Below are 6,913 nucleotides of genomic sequence, written 5' to 3'. Positions count from 1 at the left end.
GTGTTTTGAGTCATTGTCCTGCTGGAAGACCCATGACCTCTGAGGTAGACCTAGCTTTCTCACACTGGGCCCTCCATTATGCTACAAAATTTGTTGGTAGTCTTCAGACTTCATAATGCCATGCACACGGCCAAGCAATCCAGTGCCAGAGGCAGCAAAGAAACTCCAAAACATCAGGGAACCTCCACCATGTTTGACTATGGGGACCATGTTCTTTTCTTTGAAGGCTTCGTTTTTTCCCCTGTAAATTCGATGTTGATGCATTTTCCCCAAAAAGCTCTACTTTGGTCTCATCTGAGCAGAGAACATTCTTCCAAAACATTTTGGCTTTCTCAGGTAAGTTTTGGCAAACTCGAGCCTGGGTATCCTACCATAGAGTCCCTTTTCATTCAGACGCCGACAGATAGTACGGGTTGACACTGTTGTACCCTCGGACAGCAGGACAGTTTGAACTTGTCTGGATGTTAGTCGAGGTTCTTTATCCACCATCCGCACAATTTTTCGTTGAAATCTCTCGTCAATTTTTCCTTTCCGTCCACATGTAGGAAGGTTCGCTACAGTGCCATGGGCTTTACGCTTATTGATGACACTGCGCACGGTAGACAAAGGAACATTCAGGTCTTTGGAGATGGACTTGTAACCTTGAAATTACCCATGCTTTCTCACAAGTGTGCTTCTCAAGTCCTCAGACAGTTCTTTGGTCTTCTTTATTTTCTCCATGCTAAATGTGGCACACACAAGGACACAGGACAGAGGTTGAGTCAACTTGAATCCATTTTAACTGGCTGCAAATGCGATTTTGTTATTAGCACCACCTGTTATGTGCCTCAGGTAAGTAACAGGTGCTGTTAATGACAAAATTAGAGAAGCATCATATGATTTTTCAAAGTGTGCCAATACTTTTGTCAGGCCCATTTTTGGAGTTTTGTGTAAAATGGTAATATTTGTTTTACCATTCTCTTATGTGTTTTTTAATTGCAAGCAAAATAAATGAAGATGTTACTACCAAAGCATTTGTAATTGCAATTATTTTCTGGGTGAAATTGAGCATTCTCTGACAGAATTGCAGGGGAGCCATTACTTGTGGCCAGCATGAATATAGTTTCAGTTGAAAATGATATCAGATTTCTACATTTTATTTTTGTTAAGTCAAAGTGGGACCTGAACAAAAGTCTGCTTTTACTTCGGAATGCAACAATTCACTTTTTTGCATATTTACGGACATTTTCCTGTTTAAACTAGCATAATTGTCAGGCGCAGCCATATTAAATGATTAAAATAAGAAGTAAACACTGGTTACGGCCCCAAGTTAACACGCTATAAGTTCATAGTATTAAACATATTGCATGTCATTGACGGCGATATACGTTCAAATCGTTTAAACCGGGGAGACTGTCTGGGAATGTTCATCTTTCAGCACCATTGACGGCTCTGGATGTCCAATCCTATTTGACTGGAAGGAGGCGAATGAATGAACATTTGTGCAAATGAGTTCAATGAGTTCCCTTTTAGGGTCCAAAAATTGAGAAAATTGGATGGATTGTAAATCATTCTCAATGCAAAATTTTTCATCGTCAATGCCAATATTTGATAGTGTTTTGTTTTGTCTGAGCAGTCATCACAGGTTGATCCTTCTATATTTGAGCCAAATAAACCTTCGTGAGTGCTGCCAAATATGGAACACCCCATAAAACCCTAACCCAAAACAACAATTCACATTTTTGCCAATCTTACTGTCTAAACTAGAAACTGCACTTTCTGGAGAAATTACTATGGGGCTTTGCTGTGGGAAGATAGAGATCTTGGCTTCGCCAAGGTTGATCGGGGGACATTTTGGTGACAATATCTGGTCACATCCTGTTGATTTTGGGGGGATTTGGGGGACAGGTACTGTTGATAAATGAATGGGGAAATTTGGACATCAATGGCCGTCAATGGCATCGACTTACATATATTTCAATGGAATCCATGTACATTGGCATCAATAGAATCAACATACATGGCTGTCCATGGCATGGACCAAAGTAAATGACATTGGAAATGAATGGGAAAATTAGACGTCCATGGCCGTCAATGGCATCGACTTCCATATGGGTCAATGGAATCAGGGACATTTGGGGGGGACATATCCTATTGATATCTGGTCATTTCCTGTTGATTTGGAGACATACATTTTTTGCCATTGAAAATGAATGGGAAATTTGGACGTTCATGGCCGTCAATGGCATCGACTTAAATATGCGACAATAGAATCCAATTACATCGGCATCAATAGTTTCAACAGCAATGCAATGTAAATTCAATTGGAAATTCCATTGGAGGTGAATGGGAAATTTCCCATTAAAAATAAATGGGAAATTTTTTAGCAAATTTCCGGGGGACCGTAAATTTTTTCCAAGGTTTTATTCTGCATACAATGTTTATGCCCCTCACCGTCCTGGAATTTTTTTCTGCCCAAATCATGCCCAAATTATGTGATTTGGTCAAGAATTGTAGGACTCGATATGATAACATGATGATCGATACAGACTACAGTTAAGTCTGGAAGCTGTTATAAAATATTTTTGAAGGAAATAATCATCCATTTTGTCTTCATTGCTATTTACAACATGCCAAAAACAACTTCAAGGTAACTTGTGAAGGTAATTGAAAAAAATGACATTTATCTGATGAATCGTTTAATTAATCATCTGATTAATCGATTATGATAATAATTGTTAGTTGCAGCCCTAGTGTGTGTGTATTCCGATGAAATACACGCACAAACTGCAGTATTCACGTGAAACTAGAGCAGCACTCTGATAGAGCATAGGTCTGACCATATCACCTACCCTGCAAATTTAAGTTAAATAGGCTAATCTGTAATCAAGTTATTGCAAAATTCCCATACTGTTCTCTCTTACCTTTGACCTCATTACTCCAAAATGTTGTCATTTTATATTTTAAACGTATCCTGCAAGTTTGATAACTCAAGAACAAATAAAGGGATTGTTATCTTGGACGCAAACATGCAAACATAACCTCTGCCTTCCATGGATTTCACCTACTGGCGGGTGTGAGCTCCTCATCAGTGTTTTTATTTGTGCGTTGTGACTCTTCAGCGTGGCATCCCCATTTGTGGAGGGTTTTGATTCATGATCCTGAGATTTAGATGTAGCTCCACTTGCAAAAATGAAATGGGAGCAGTGGAATTACGCTGACATCGAAGTAGAATTCCAAAAACAAAATTTTTGCTGATGGTTTATCTCATGGTGGTCGTTGATCTTTAATCAGTGCTGTAGGAAGAGCAGTGGGTCAGTGGGTTCAAATCCCAGCTGTCCTGAATTGTAGCCATCACAGCACCGCCCGCTGGTGTACCGTATTTAATCCAGTTTTTTTTTTTTTTAACGATAATTCAATTTTAACGTATTGTGCTATAGGGGTTGGACAAAAAAATGGAAAGGCCTCATAATCATTCAACATAATTGTCAAAGAATGGCATGAGGAACATTCTAATGAAATTGAGTATCTCGTATGGGCGGCACAATCCCCAGACCTCAACATTATGGAGCATTCATGGTTGGTTTTAGAGATTCAATGAAGACATCCATTTCCACAGCCATCGTCTCTAAGAGTTGGAGGGTATTCTAACTGAAAATTCCTTTGGAAACCATTCAGTTGAATCAATACTTTGGAGACTTGAGGCTGTAATTGCCACATAAGGCGGACCTACACCATAATAAATGAGTTTTTAACTAACCCCTGTATGTTAGGAGATGGTGTCATCTAGAACAAGCACATCAAAAGTTAGTGTGTTCAGCTGACTCCTCTTGGAAACAAAGCCCCCCCCCCCCCAAAAAAAAGCAGCTGTTTTGTCCATCCGCATCATGTCAGAAGGGTAATGGGATGATAAAGATGCATGAGGAGGATGAGTCTCGTTGTAATGCCCTAGCAAAATAACATGGTATTAATTCTATGCAATATGTACTTTATGAGATGCTTTCCAACCACTGTTCGCCCTACCCAAGATGGCCGCTGGGTACGCAAGCCGCCGTAAACATAGGAGCGCTTGTTGCCCTTCCCAATATGATGATAGATGTACAATCATCTTTCTGCTGTGAAGTTATCATTAGCAGACATCCAATCCATCAGAAGCATTCGCTGCCACCCCTCCCATTGCAAATGGATTGGACGTCTAGTGTCGTCAGTGGCAGACAATGAGTTGAGACGTTACTTTGGATTCAAGTGAGTATGCAGTCATTAAAAAAAAAAAAACAACATAGTATCATCATTGGCCGATACCACATATTATGTTGGTATTGGATTAAAGTCAATCTTACAGTGGTGTGAAAAAGTATCTGAAGCTTTTGGAATTTCTCACATTTCTGCATAAAATCACCATCAAACGTGATCTGATCTTTGTCAAAATCACACAGATGTAAAAACAGTGTTTGCTTTAACTAAAACAACCCAAACATTTACAGCTTTTCATATTTGAATGAGGATAGTATGCAAACAATAACAGAAGGGGGAATAATAAGTAAGTGAACCCTCTGCCTAAGGAGACTTAAAGAGCAATTGAAACCAATTTTTTAACCAAACAATTTAACTCAGCTTTGTGCCCAATCACTGATGAGTGGTTTAAAGCTGCCCTGCCCACTATAAAACACACACCTGGTAAGAATTTTCTTGATGAGAAGCATTGTCTGATGTGCTCACTCAAAAGACCTGTCTGAACACCTGCGATCAAGGATTGTTGATTTGTATAAAGCTGGGAAAGGTTACAAAACCATCTCTAAAAGTCTGGATGTTCATCAATCGACCGTCAGAGAAGTTTTCTACAGATGGAGAGAGTGGCACTGTTGCTTCTCTCCCATGGAGTAGCCGTCCACTAAAGATTATGCCAAAAGTTCAGCGCAGAATACTCAGAGAGGTAAAAAAGAACCCTGGAGTATCTGCTAAAGACTTACAGGAATCACTGGCACAGTTCAATATCTCTGTGGGCACATCAACTGTATGTAAAACTAATGCCAAGAATGGTGTTCCTGGAAAGATTCCACAGAGGAAGCCAGTGCTGTCTAAAAAAAACCCCCATTGTTGCTCGTTTAATGTTTGTAAAAAGGCACTTGGACACTCCACAGACGTTTTGGCAAAATATTTCCTGGACTGATGAAACCAAAGTTGAAATTTTTGGGAGTAACACACTACGTCATGTGTGAAGGAAAAATGGAACAGCTCACCAACATCAACACCTCATCCCCACCGTGGTGGAGGGAGCATCATGGTTTGTGGCTGTTTAGCTATCTCAGGGCCTGGACAATTTGCAATCATTAATAGAAGAATGAATTCAAAAGTTTATTGGGATGTTTTGCAGGAAAATCTAAGGCCATCTGTCAGACAGGGGAAGCTAAAAAGAGGATGGATGCTGCAACAAGACAATGACCCAAAACACAGAAGTAAATCAACTTCAGAAGAACAAAATACACGTTCTGGAGTGGCCAAGTCAAAGTCCAGACTTAAACCCCATTGAGATGCTGTGGCATGACCTAAAGACAACGATTCATGCCAGTCACCCCAGAAATATAACTGAACAGCAGTTTTGTAGAGAAGAATAGGCCAAGATTAGTCCTGAGTGATGTACCAGACTAATCTGCAGCTGCAGGAAGTGTCTGGTTGAAGTTATTGCTGCCAAAGGGGGAGGCACAAAATATTAAATGTGATGGTCCGCTGACTTATATTTCCCCCTTCTGTCATTGTTTACATGCTATCCGCATTAAAATATGAAATGACTGTTTTTTCATCTGTGTGATTTTGGCAAATATCAGCTCACATTTGATGATGATTTTATGCAGAAATGTGACAAATTCCAAAAGCTTCAGATACTTGTTCATACTACGAGATAGTGTAAAGCGCTTTGAGCGCCTTGAAAGGTGGAAAAGCGCTATATAAGTATAACACCATTTCCCCATTACTGTAAGTGCTGCTGTATTTAAAGCAGGACAGTGCTGTATCCAAGATTCATGCTTTATTCATGTCTGACGTGAGTTAATTTCATTCCGCCAAGAAACAACAAAAAGAAAGGATATTGAAAGGTTCACAAATATAGTGAGTGCACAATTCCCCTGTAGTAAATCAGTAGCCCGTTTGTGAGGGTTATTTGTTCTGGGTCAAGTGAGGTCACTAGTCTACGAGCTGTTAAGAAGGAGCCGGCAAAGTACCTTTTGATTTACGTGTCTTACACATCCTTCTGATGTCGAATATGACAAAAGCTCTCGGGGCCAAATTCAGTAGTAGTATGGGTCATAATTTAAAAAAAAAAAAAAAAAAAAAATCTGCATTCCAGAGTTGTAAAAGTTGCCCAAAAAAAAGAAAGAAAGCATCAGCCTCCACGCACAATTCATGGCAAGCGACACTATCTCAGAGGCCTGAAAACATTGTTTATTCTTTCAGAGTGATGTGCAAAGCTTTCCATCATAAAAGTTGTTATGATTTGTCAATGCTCACCATGATTTGCTATTAAGCTTTCACTCTGACATGGTCAGAAGGTTAAAGCAGGAAAGCACAACATTTTGGGGAAATGCGGCAATAGGCAGTTAGTCAGACTTTGCGTGGAGACATTCGGACCAGTGCGTGAGCGTCAAACTTGGTGGGTGGGCCATGTAACAATCACTTTGTATCGTAAAGTGCGTACGACAGGAGAAAAAAAAAGCTTAAATAGCATTAGTATGTGAATCAGAATCACATTTTCAGACAATTCAACTATATACAACAATTTGGCAAAGTGCAGATGACTAGAAACTAGAAACTGCAATTTCGGGAGAAATTACACCTTGGTCTTTCCTCTGTGGAGATACAAATCTTAGCCCCACTCAGGTCTATCAATAGAATGGACCATAATGCCAGTCAATGGCACTAAACAAAGTAAAAGCTATTA

Source organism: Corythoichthys intestinalis, chromosome 21, assembly GCF_030265065.1.
Source record: "Corythoichthys intestinalis isolate RoL2023-P3 chromosome 21, ASM3026506v1, whole genome shotgun sequence".
NCBI lineage: Eukaryota > Metazoa > Chordata > Actinopteri > Syngnathiformes > Syngnathidae > Corythoichthys > Corythoichthys intestinalis.
This window is presented reverse-complemented; position numbering follows the sequence as displayed.